This window comes from Magnolia sinica, chromosome 9 (genome assembly GCF_029962835.1).
Source record: "Magnolia sinica isolate HGM2019 chromosome 9, MsV1, whole genome shotgun sequence".
NCBI lineage: Eukaryota > Viridiplantae > Streptophyta > Magnoliopsida > Magnoliales > Magnoliaceae > Magnolia > Magnolia sinica.
This window is the reverse complement of record NC_080581.1, coordinates 32395582-32408428: the sequence shown is the minus strand read 5'-3', so window position 1 is coordinate 32408428 and position 12847 is coordinate 32395582. Positions and strand designations below refer to the sequence as shown.

The following is a 12847-nucleotide window of genomic DNA, read 5'->3' as shown; positions in this document are numbered from 1 at the left end:
CAAGATGAAGGAAAAACACAAGTATCAGATTGATCCAAATTAGGTGGGCCACGTTTATGTGCAACCCACCTTGACTAAAATGTTGGCCACGTGCATGTGGGGCCCACCATGATGCTGTGTATATCCATGCCGTCTAGCGTCTCTAAACGCTGGACGTGAGGAAGAGGTGGCTAACAAAAAAAAATTGCTTTTAGGGTGGGCCCTCATGTAGGCCCCACCTTGATGTATTGCCATCCATCCTTCTCCTCGATTAAAGCGTTGGTAGAAAAATTGACTCAATCCGTACATGCATAGCAAACAAAGTTTTCTACCATTGAAATATACTCGATGTTGGTGTACATGGAGTGTTTTACTCCAATGTAGTTTATATTACAGGATGAATATGCGGGAGTATTAGGTCCGACCATGGGCCCCACCATGAACACATCATACATTTTGATGGGGTCCCTTAGGGCTGTCATCCCACTCAAGTGGCCCACATCACAGAAAATAGTGATCAGGGGTCATAGAGGTTTTGAATTAATATGAAATTTATTTTTACTCCTCACCTAGGGATTGGATGACTTATAAACATTATGGTGGGCCCCACGTGGAAACCACCTAATGATGTATATGAACTTAGATTATGTGTTTTATCTATGTCGCTTATCCATTTTACTGGCTCAATCTATATGATGTGGGCCGCTCCTCGTGTGTGTGTGCAAATATATATATATGAGGCCCGAATGTGTTGCATCCAGGAAAGCTCATTTTATAGTATGAGATAAAGACTAGCCGGATCTATGATCAAGTGGACCACATTGAGCTTATGCCATTGAAACTCCTTGTTGTCACAAGAGTTTGGATCATTAGGAAATTTTTTTCCTCTTAATCCAGGTCAGATTTGATAGAAAATAAATGTTATGATGGGCTTTATCATGGTCACCACTATTATTTGATGAGGACCGTAAATTAACCGTACATATTAAAATTTCAACCATTGAAGATCTCGGGAAGTGAGCCAAACGGACAGGTCAGCCCATTAATCTCCAATTGTAGGGTGATGTTGGTTAAATGTCCGCATGGTCACTCTCCCTAGGGCTCAATTTTAGGCCCACCTACAATCTGCATATACTTCATAACTAAAATTTGTACTTAAAGGAGTTGCAACCTTATGGGCTCCCTTATATGCGGAGTTGCCCTTCAAGTGCACGGTAGGAAGGACATGTCTAGTATTGGATTTCTAGCGAAATCATCACGGTGGACCCATATCGTATAATGTATGGTACATAGTGCACATGTGCACATGAGCACACGAGGGCCGTTTAACTTGAGGAATCGGTTCGCTATTAACGAGTTGGGCTTGATATTTGATGAGTGTCAAATGTTGCGTCTCGGACCCCAGTAATTGCCTAATTTTACGTACATGATAAGGTTTAATGCCATATTTTAATCGTGTTTTTATTACAGGATGAAATCAGGAGTGTGTACTGAAAGATGATGTTAGGAACATGGATTTGGCGCTCCAAAATTACCAGAGCACGGGATGGACTCCCTGCAATTGAGGAAAGCAAGGCAAAGGGGCTCGAAAAGGGTCCGAATGCAAATCAACGCGAAACTTCATACACGTGATGGGGACCATAAATTAACCGCACACATCGGATCTCGGGAAGTGGTCTAACGGCCAGATCAGCCCCTTAATTCATTAAGTGGGGCCCACCTAGTGTCCAAATAATATGGAAAAAGGATGGACAATTTCCAAAACCGTCCTATCCATCTTCGTGGTACAGCCATGTGCACCATTGCCTAGGGTTAGCAAACTTTCTTATTCAAATGAACGCATAGATCAGAGCCCAGCCGTTCAAACGCAGGTCAGACGGCCGTAAGATGAAATTTTGTACCCATACGTACACACGTGTGAGCTACAGAGGTCATAGAATCCACCCCAAAACTAGTCAATTCCTACTGATTTTTCGAGCTGAAACCAATGCGGTGAAATTCCGTCGCAATGGACGGCGTGGATTCCTGTGAAAAGTCCAATAATGGACCCAACCATCATCGCAGCGTCGGTTTGGCGTCCGCGAAACGCACGGACGCTGCCAGTTTTTGCGGAGATTAGTGGGCCTCACTCGTCAACCTTCCGGAAGATCTGATCCGTCCATCGTGTAGAGGGCTTCGAGAGCTTCAAAACCATGTTGATATTCCTCGCCCATGCGTACACACGTGTGCGGTACAGAGGCCAAAAGTAGACTGCCCCGGGACGTTCAAAACTGAGTTTTTTGAGATTTCTTCTGTAGGCCGCGCTAATGGACCTTCAAAACCACCCATTCTTGACTGAAATTTCGTTCTGAATCCAATGGACGGGGTGGATTTTCCAGAAAATACCTCTGTGGGGCCCACCGATCACGGCTGCGAAAATTTGTACTCCGAGTCCTTCTACGACTCTGCCACCGACCCCAGCCATCCAGCAGCTATAAAAGGGGAGTTTTGGACGTGGGAAAGGCATTCAGAACCATTGAGAACCAGGGGATTCCAGATCTGGAGCAAGAAAGAGAAGAAAGAGAAGAAAGAGAAGAAAGAAGAGAGAGAGAGATCGATTGGTTTGGTGTTTAATTTTTATGAATTTTATTTAATATTTTTTTTATGGATTTTATGGGTCACTAATCTCTCAGCTAGGGCTGAGATGAAGCCCCTAATTTGATTAGCTCTTGTATTAGTTGATTTACTTTGAATTTCAATTAATTTGTTTCTTTCTTTAAGTGGGCTTTATGGGTTTAAATTCTATACTTCTCCATCTATGAACTTGACCAAAGTATATATATGGATGTTGTTTGGATGCTTATTATAGGTGCTTGTGTCTGATCAAGAACAAGTTTCCTATAGAGGAAGAAACAGGGTGCTTTAATGAATGTACATTCCATGTACCCGACCAAGGACATGGGATATGTCATTCATGGCATTGCTTAAAGGAATTAGACAGTCTGTATGCCCGATTAAGGACACAGATTGTGCTTTCTCTATATAAGTGGTATCAATTTAGATCAAGGTGAATCAATAGACAAAACAAGGGTTAGGATAATTAGGGGTGGATTCGAAAGTCCTAGTGCTCTCTCTTTGATTGAATTTTCTTCTCTGTTCTTAATTACTTATTTTTTTTTCATAAAATTGTGCTTAATAATTCATTCCATTATTTGTTGGATTAGTTAAGGAGAATCATAGATTTGAATTGTGACGACCAGTCCTCGTGGGAACGATCTCGTAATACGTACCGTATCTGCATCTGATTCGTATACTTGCGAGTTTAAAAATCATTTAAATCGTGTTGGTTTAAATAAAACATCAAGTTTTTGGCGCCGTTGCCGGGGACTATTTTGTTCCAATTGGATTTAGGGTTCTCCCTTATCATAATTCATAGTCTTAGGTTTTTTTTACTAACTCTAGGTTAAATTTTTTTGAAACTAACCTATTTCCTGTTTTGTAGGGACCTGACATAAACTACTAATTTGGTAATCTCTTTCCAAATTTTCTATTTTTTTTCTAATTTCTATTTTTAGAATTAAGGTTTTATTATTATTATTTTTTTTAGAAAGTTTCTCTCTTATTTTCTAATTTCCTATTTTTTAGAAATTTTCCCTTTTTAGAAACTAACTTAGCTTTTATTTCTAAGATTACAAACTTTCTTTTTTTTAGAAATTAACCGTTGCTTAGGATTTTTTTATTTCTAGCATTATTTTAGTAAATTTAATTTATTTTTGTTTTCTTTTTGTTTACAGAAATTAAGGAAGGAAGCTGCTAAATAACATTGTCTTTACAAGGAGGAGCTCTCTATTCTTCAGACATCAATCATCTCCTTTTCCGGGTTCTTTCTTCCCATGCTTATTTACATAGTTTTAACTTGTTTTAGAATCTCATAGTTTCTAGGTCTAGTTTTATTTCTCTTAGGTTGCTTCTTAGTTTAGTTTTCTTTCTTACATTGCAATAACATAGTTTATGCTAGGATGTAGATCTCTGAATATAGAACTAGCACCGTTTGATCCTGAGATTGAAAGAACAATTCGTGAAAGATTGAGAAATAATCCTGTTGAAATGGCGAATGAGACTGAAGTTAAAGCTCTCAAAGATTATTCAGCTCCTGTCCAATTTAATGCGCCTTCATGCATAGTGTTGCCAACCACTACGGCAGCACACTTTGAACTTAAACCTGGAGTCATACAATTATTGCCATCCTTTTATGGATTGGACAAGGAGGACCCATATCATCATGTGAAAGAATTCTTAAACATTTGCTCCACCTTTAAGTTCCAAAACTTCTCAGACGATTCGATCCGCCTACGCCTGTTTCCTTTTTCCTTGAAGGATAAGGCGAAAGCATGGTTGAATTCCCTAGAAGTTGGATCTATCACTACATGGGATCAACTGTCTAAGAAGTTCTTAAACAAGTTCTTCCCCGTTCACAAAACCAATGCCCTCCGTAGAGAAATTACTAACTTCACACAAAAAGAGGGCGAGCACTTTCATGAATGTTGGGAAAGATGGAAGGACTTGCTTCTTAAATGTCCTCACCATGGTTTTGAGAAGTGGCAACAAGTTCAATACTTCTATGACGGTCTGACACCACAGAACCGTCGCATGGTTGATGCCACCAGTGGAGGGTCATTCATGACCAAAAGTGATGTCGAAGCGTGGAACTTCTTTGAAACCTTGTGCGAAAATTCCCAGCAATGGGATTATTCAAATAGAGGTGACAAAAGTCCCCAACCACAAAAGAGAGGTGGTATATATGAGATAGGAGTCATACCAGAGCTAAGTGCCAAGCTTGATAACCTGACAAAGAAAGTTGATGCTCTGGTATTAAATAATGGACCACCTCAAACAGCTCAAGTCGAGGCATATGCCACATGTTCCAGTCCTGCCCATCCTATGCAGTCTTGTCCATCTGGTGCAACATTCCCAGAACTTCTCTCTGAACAAGTTCATGCTATGAACACTTTTCAAAAATCTGGGAATGATCCTTACTCGAACACATACAACCCAGGGTGGGCTAGACATCCAAATTTTTCTTGGGCAAAAGGACCACAACAAGGAGGACCATCTGGAAATCCTCCCATGCAACCGCACCTCCAAGTTGGCAGTCAACAACCTCAACAGTTTCCACAATATCAACAACTACCTACACAATCAAGGAAACCATCTCTTGAGGATACACTCCATCTTTTCATGCAGAGTTCTCTCCAATTCCAAAAAGACACCCAACAAACCTTACTGGCCAACCAGCAAAGCTTACATGCAAATGCACAATCCATTGCCAAGCTGGAAGTACAAATGGGTCAACTAGCTGCCACATTGAGTGAGAGAGAGAAGGGCAAGTTCCCTAGCCAACCCGAGGCTAATCCAAAGGGACAGTATGAGATTGGCTCTAATTCCAACCAAGGGCAATATCATGAGCAGGCCAAATCGATCACTACCCTTAGGTCAGGCAAGCAGATTGATAACAGAATAGAGATGCCTAGGGATGAATCAAATTCTAAAACAGAAGATTAAAATGAAGCAGAGCCATACCAATGCATCCAAAGTCCAAAAGCTCTCTGACTCTCCAAGAGCAACTAATGTGCCACCTTATGTGCCCAAAGCACCCTTTCCTCAACGTCTGGCACCAATAAAGAAAAGAAATAACTTTGATGAAATCTTGGATGTGTTTCAAAAAGTACAAGTCAACATCCCGTTGCTTGACGCTATCAAGCAAGTCCCTGCTTATGCTAAGTTTCTTAAAGATTTATGCACTCAAAAGCGTAAGCAGAATGTTCATAAGAAAGTCTTCCTTGCAGAGCAGCTCAGCTCCATGATTCAACATAAAACCCCTCCTAAATTTAGGGATCCAGGAGCTCCCACCATTTCTTGTGGCATAGGAGATCATAAGATCGGGAAGGCATTACTTGATTTAGGGGCGAGTGTCAATTTGTTACCATATTCGGTTTATGAGCTAGGACTTGGTGAGTTGAAACCGACTAAGGTAACATTACAACTAGCCGATAGATCTGTCAAGGTGCCCCGGGGTGTTATTGAAGATGTGTTAATCCAGGTTGATAAATTTTATTTTCCGGTGGATTTCATAGTTATAGATCCTGTCCAGAATCTTCATAGTTAGATTCCAGTCATTTTGGGTCGTCCATTTTTGGCCACATCTAATGCTATTATCAATTGCAGGAATGGAGTTATGAAATTGTCCTTTGGTAACATGAATATTAAACTCAATGTTTTTAATGCAGGACAACAATCCTCAGATTTGGATGACATATTTGAAGTAGACATGATCGAGAGCCTTGTGCAGGACTCCTTCCGTACATCTTTTGAAGATCCTCTTGAGACCTGCTTAGCACAATCGGGCATGGATTTTGACATTGATAGTCCCATCCATGAAGTCAATGCATTGCTCGACTCTACTCCTATATTGGAGACTGAAAAATGGAGAGCGAAAGTGGAACCTCTTCATCCCTCTGAGACTCTTCCTGACAGCACAGTTTGTAACTCTGAGAAGACAAAGGCGAGCAGGCTGCTTAATGTTCTTAAAGCATATAAGGCAGCAATTGAACGGAAGATAGAAAAAATCCAGGGAGTATGCCCCACTGCATGGATGGATCATGCTGTGGTAATATCGCATAACATGCAAAGGAAGCGTGATCCTAACATAGAAGAAGTCGTTCGAGCAGAAGTCCTTAAATTATTTGACGACAGTGTCAGTTGCCTTATTTCAGATAGCACAGTTCATGGGAACTCACATCACTTGTCTGGGATCGGTTAATGAAAGTGTTGAGGTAATTTCTTTGGCGGACCTTGGTTATAAAGATTATTTCATTCATGGTCCGTTCTTGTCTGGCTGAAGACGTTAAACTTAGCGCTCATGGGAGGCAACCCAGCCTTTTGCTTTATTGTATTGCTTTTTATTTCATTCATTTTCAATTTTCTTAGTTAGTTACTTCAATGTTTGTGGGTAACATTACTGCAAACCCTCACGAGACTACAACTCGTCCACTAGGGGTAACCTAGGGGTTTAAAGGCTTGTTGCATGCGCTAAATGCAATCGAGAGCACCTGCGAAAGTGGTATAGGTAGGATCTTCTTTTGTTTTTCTTTTTGTTATTTTTGCTTATGTTGATTTCTCTCTTGTGCTACCTCGCTTTTACGTTGAAATTTTTCACGAATTTTGAGAAAGCTTCTTGATTCTCCATCCAGGTATTATCTTTTCATCACTCCTCTTTTATTCTCGTTGTCCCATGTGCCTTGCTTGTTTCTTTCTTTTACATTGAGGGCAATGTAGATTTTAGGTTGGGGGTGGGAGATTAGGGTACCTAATCAGTATTTTCTTGGTCTTGAGCAACATTTGTGAAAATTTTAAAAAAAAAATTCTGAATTTCTATTGAATTCAAAGTGATTTTGAAGGATAATTGTGATTTTAACATTATAAGATACATGATGTTGGTAACTAATGACTCTTGGATTCAGCCTTCTGCTTGATTTCACAGTCAATTTGGCATTGTTAATCCATGATTAGACGTTGTAAACATTGATTGAGTCATGATTTCACATATCACATCTCGCTTGCACATTAAGTTTTGGTTTGATAACTGAATGATTAACTTGGTAAAAAGAAGAATTAAAAGGCTAAGTTACATAATTTTCACCATAGGTTTGCTCCCTATAGGTGTAGATTTGATTCTCCATAGTTGACTTATAAAAAATGAGGCGACAGGTTTTCACCATAGGTTTGCTCCCTATAGATGAGGATTTGATTCCCTTCCTTGGCGTACTGTTCATAAAGAAAATAAAAAATATAAAGGCTGAAAGGTTAAGCTACCATGCTAGTGTTGGTTGTCAGGAATTCTGTTGTTAATTACCAATTTTAGAATGAAATTGACAAATTGGATCTTTTAATGTTTGTAAGCTGAGATGATACTATACACTCATGGAACTCAATGGTTACAATTGTTCAAATTAATGGATTAATATTTTAAACTTGATTATGAAGTCTGCTGAGAGCTTGATTCCAAGAGAAAAATTCCACACACCATTCATGAATCTTAGAATTTTCACATCTCAGCTATCTGTCGCAAGTCACTTGAGTTTACAGGAATCATCTTTTATTTCTAAAATTATTTTTCGCATGTTTTGCTCGGGACTAGCAAAATGCTGGGGTTGTGATCAGGGTCAAATATTGCATATCAGACCCCAGTAATTGCCTAAATTGACGTACATGATGAGGCTTAATGGAGTGTTTTACTCGTGTTTTTATTACAGGATGAAATCAGGAGTATGTATTGGAAATTGATGTTAAAGGCATGGAGTTTATGATCCAAAGTCTCCAGAGCATGGGATGGACTCCAGAAAACCAATAGTGAAGATTTTACACGCCTGGGATCTGAGGAAAGCACGATAAAGAGGCCCGAAAAGGGTCCAGAATGCAAGATCACATGGTTCCCGCTATCCGATCAGTTTGAAACTTCATACATGAGATGAGGACCGTAAATTAACCGTACATATTAAATTTCAACCATTGAAGATCTCGGGAAGTGAGCCAACTGACAAATCAGCCCATTAATCTCCAATTTTAGGCCCACCTACAATCTGGATATACTTCAAATTTGACTTAAACGGTTTAAAGAAGATGAGAAATAGGATGGACGGATTGGATTTCTCGAAATCATCACAGTGGACCCATATGTATAATGTATGTACATAGTGCACATGTGCACTATCGGAGCACCGAACGCACCTAAGTCGGTCAGCAGCGCTGACCCGTCTCTCTCTCTCGCCGCTACAGCGTCCATGGAACCGAACCGCGGTCGTCGGTTGTGGGGCCCACCTAGTGTCCAAATGGACAATCCAAACCGTCCATCCACTTCCTGGGGCAGCCATTACCATTGCCTAGGTGGCAAAAATTCAAATGAACGCATAGATCAGAGCCCAGCCGTTTAAACGCAGGTTGGACGGCAAGACAAAAAGCCCGTGGGCCACCGCAACTCTAACTCGAAATTGGGCATTCCTAGCCGTTTTTTTCATCCTCCATGCAATGGATGGAGTGGATTTGTGAAATAATTATCAAAATGGGTCCCACCATTGCCACGGAAGTGGTTTCGCGTCCGCGTAACGGACGGTCGCTGTCCGTTTTTGCGAAGGATTGTGGGCCCCGTACGTCACCCGTACGGCCTATCCGATCCGTCCATCGTGTAGAGGGCTTCGAGAGCTTCAAAACCATGTTGATATTCCTCGCCCATGCGTACACATGTGTGCGATACGAGGCCAAAAGTAGGCTGCCGGACGTTAGCGAGTTTTGAGATTTCTTACGTAGGCGCGCTAATGGACCTTCAAAACCATCCATTCTTGACTGAAATTTCGTTCGAATCCAATGGACGGGTTGGATTTTCAGAAAATACCTCTGTGGGGCCTCACAGCTGCGAAAATTTGTACTCCGAGTCCTTCTACGACTCGCCCACCGATCCACGGCTATAAAAAGGGAGTTTTGGACGTGGGAAAGGCATTCAGAACCAGGGGATTCCAGATCTGGAGCAAGAAAGAGAAGAAAGAGAAGAAAGAGAAGAAAGAAGAGAGAGAGAGATCGATTGGTTTGGTGTTTAATTTTTATGAATTTTATTTAATATTTTTTTTATGGATTTTATGGGTCACTAATCTCTCAGCTAGGGCTGAGATGAAGCCCCTAATTTGATTAGCTCTTGTATTAGTTGATTTACTTTGAATTTCAATTAATTTGTTTCTTTCTTTAAGTGGGCTTTATGGGTTTAAATTCTATACTTCTCCATCTATGAACTTGACCAAAGTATATATATGGATGTTGTTTGGATGCTTATTATAGGTGCTTGTGTCTGATCAAGAACAGGTTTCCTATAGAGGAAGAAACAGGGTGCTTTAATGAATGTACATTCCATGTACCCGACCAAGGACATGGGATATGTCATTCATGGCATTGCTTAAAGGAATTAGACAGTCTGTATGCCCGATTAAGGACACAGATTGTGCTTTCTCTATATAAGTGGTATCAATTTAGATCAAGGTGAATCAACAGACAAAACAAGGGTTAGGATAATTAGGGGTGGATTCGAAAGTCCTAGTGCTCTCTCTTTGATTGAATTTTCTTCTCTGTTCTTAATTACTTGTTTTTTTTTTCATAAAATTGTGCTTAATAATTCATTCCATTATTTGTTGGATTAGTTAAGGAGAATCATAGATTTGAATTGTGACGACCAGTCCTCGTGGGAACGATCTCGTAATACGTACTGTATCTGCATCTGATTCGTATACTTGCGAGTTTAAAAATCATTTAAATCGTGTTGGTTTAAATAAAACATCAGGGCCCACCATGATGCTGTGTATATCCATGTCGTCTAGCGTCTCTAAACGCTGGACATGAGGAAGAGGTGGCTAACGTGGAGTGCATGTACTGACATGGGTGTGTACTAACAAAGCTAAAAAAATTGCTTTTGGGGTGGGCCGCTCATGTAGGCCCCACCTTGATGTATGTATACAATCCAAGCCATCCATCCTTCTCCTCAGATTATTTTAAGCGTTGAGCCGAAAAATGAACTCAATCCGAGTTTCTGGTGGGCCATAGCATAGCAAACAAAGTTTTCTACCATTGAAATATACTCTGATGTTGGTGTACATCAAAACCCATCCAATATTGGAGTTGATGGGTTTGTATAGGGCTATAAAGACCAATGGTAGGGCCGGATCCACCTGATGCAGGCCCCATATGGGAAAAACCATGGAATTTCATATTTCAAAAAAAAAACAACAAGGCAACGCTGCTGCCGTTGACATACCAGAGACGCGCAGGCAGCGCCTGCGGCATCTGGCAGATGGACAGCAGAGACCATTAGGTCCCAGCCATGGGCCCCACCATGATGTGTACCACACATCCACACCATACATTTTGATGGGGTCCCTTAGGGCTGTCATCCCTCCAAAGATCAGGCCGATCTGACACTCAAGTGGCCCACATCACAGGAAAATAGTGGAGATTTAACGTCTGCCATTGGAACCCTTTTGGGTCAGCAGAGGTTTTGAATTAATATGAAATTTATTTTTACTCTTCATCCAGGTCTGTGTGACCTTATGAACGGATTGGATGGCTTATAAACATTATGGTGGGCCCCACGTGGAGCCCACAGTGATGCACGTGTTTTATTCATACCATCCACTGCAGTGGACGGTGGGGCCCACTTAGATGTATGTGTTTTATCTATGTCGTCCAGCCGTTTTAAGTTGCTGCTGGACTGCACGGGGACCCCACCATGAGGTATTTGTTTCATCCATGCCATCCATCTATATGGGACCCACCCCACGTGTGGGGGCTGCTCCTCGTGTGTGTGTGCATGTGTGTATATATATATATGTATATGTATATATATTATATTGTATATATTATATTATATATATATATATATGATGGTGGGCCTTTATGGGCCCTACCATGATGCATGTGTTGCATCCAAGCTGTCTAACCATTTTGAAAGCTCATTTTATAGTATGAGATAAAGACTGAGCCAGATCTATGATCAAGTGGACCACCCAGCAAATGCAGTCGGGATTGAGCTTCTGCCATTGAAACTCCTTGTTGTCACAAGAGTTTGGATCATTAGTAAAAAAATTTTCCTCTTAATCCAAGTCTGTGTGACCTCACAACTAGATTGGATAGAAAATAAATGTTATGATGGGCCTTAAGAATTTTCATGATGGAAATCATGGTCACCACTGTTATTTGGAGTGTGCTCCAGTTGATCCTTTGATGTAGATACATATGAGGTCCATGTGATTAGGCCCATCTTGGTGTAGTTGTGGCCCATTGTAGAGGCCCACTTAGATACGTATGAGGCCCATGTGATCGGCCCATCTTGGTATATTTGTGGCCTGTTGTTGAGGCCCACTTTGATACACATGAGACCCATGGTATGAGGCCCATTTGACGTATTGGAAGCCCATGGGTCGAGGCCCAATGAGATGTACATAAGGCCCGTTGTAATGTGCAATTCCACCATGGTTTATGTGATGATGCCCTGGGAGCAATGTTGGTTTGATGTCCACATTGTAGGGTGATGTTGGTTAAATGTCTGCATGGTCACTCTCCCTAGGGCTCATTATTAGGCCCATACTAGTAGTGTAGGCCATCTAAGCCCATCTTCGTTATGCACAGAGCCCATCACTATATAACATGCTTAGTATAGATCCATGATTCATGATCATACGCATCATATGTATGCTTGATATGAGGAGTGACTGATCATAGCATATGCCCTCGGGTAGATTATTTATGGGCTCCCTAATATGCGGAGTTGCCCTTCATGAGTGCACGGTATGCGAAGGATTTGTTGCATGTCTAGTAGAGTGATTCATGGACTTACATTTGTATGATTATGATTATTATATGCCCTAGCGACATCAGGGCCATAGCCTCCACAGACACATCGTGGATAGCTGGAATGGATGCCGGAATTACTGTTTCTAGCATCGGGGTGCCATAGATGTCCCTGGGTGAAAATCTCTAAACCCGATGGTACTAGAGGATGACTCCAATGTCGAGATCAAGTGGATACATGAGCACACGAGGGCCGTATACTAGTAGGCTGCGTCTCCCACTGTGTCGTGGTCAGTTGGAAATGGGTGTGACCTTACCCGCCTGAGTGAGGGGGCAATTTCTAGGTTGAGTTTGACCAGCTTGAGGAATCGGTTCGCTATTAACGAGTTGGGCTTGATATTTGATGAGTGTCAAACGTTGCATCTCAGACCCCAGTAATTGCCTGATTTTACGTACATGATAAGGTTTAATGCCATATTTTAATCGTGTTTTTATTACAGGATGA

The 12847-nt window shown here is 41.2% G+C and overlaps 1 non-coding gene across 1 annotated transcript; it reads right to left on the bottom strand.

Moving 5' to 3' along the window:
• Positions 1-4443: 4443 nt before the first annotated feature.
• LOC131257055 (small nucleolar RNA R71) lies at positions 4444-4550 on the bottom strand. Its single transcript, XR_009177077.1, has one exon. It is a non-coding gene; the product is annotated as a small nucleolar RNA R71 (small nucleolar RNA).
• Positions 4551-12847: the final 8297 nt, after the last annotated feature.